The sequence below is a fragment of the Geospiza fortis genome, unplaced genomic scaffold (genome assembly GCF_000277835.1).
Source record: "Geospiza fortis unplaced genomic scaffold, GeoFor_1.0 scaffold874, whole genome shotgun sequence".
Lineage (NCBI taxonomy): Eukaryota > Metazoa > Chordata > Aves > Passeriformes > Thraupidae > Geospiza > Geospiza fortis.
Genome location: NW_005054456.1, coordinates 94,657 through 95,372, shown reverse-complemented (window position 1 = coordinate 95,372; position 716 = coordinate 94,657).

Here is a 716-nt window from a genome sequence, read left to right as displayed (position 1 = left end):
TCCTGCTGATAAAGAGGTTGGGTGTGGAGGGAATTGTGCTCCAGGGAGAGGTCTGAGAGCAGGAGGAGCCGTGGCTGAGCTGGATGTCCCCGTGTCCCTTTTGGCCCCAGGGCTCTCGTGTCGGGACGTGTCAGCCTGACGGGCGCCTGAGATGGAACAAAACCCAGGGCCATTGCTTGGATGTTTGGGGTTTTTTTAAGGCCACTTCTCTGGGTTTGAAGATCTTGAACTTCTGTGGGGAAAATTTATGGCGGTTTAGAGATGGAAGAGATTGGCCATGTTCTCTGTGATGCCCTGTTGGTCCTGTGTCCCCAGCAGCTTCTGTTGTGGTGGCTTTTAGGTTGGTTGGTTCAGCTGGGCTTGGTGTAGCCAGGGCTTCACCCCACAGGGTGAGTGATTTAGGGAGCTCCGTTGGAGAGCCAGTGGAGATGTGTGTGGCAACTGGAGCTGCAGGAGGATGAGCAGTCACTCAGTTTATCTTTACATCCAGTGCATTGTGCCGCTCGTTTTGGAGATCAGGAATTGCTCGTTGGTCTGGGCTGAGTTTGGGCTCCTCGTGGGGTTTTCCACCAAGTTCTCCCAGGGTTGGTGTCCATGGGGAAGAGGAGCCTGTCAGGCTGCTCAGGAGGTGCTGATTGCTGCGTCTGCAGATCAGCAGGGTTGGGTTTTGTTGGCCAGGAGGCCCTAAGGGACACCTTGCGTGGAAAGGGTTTTCC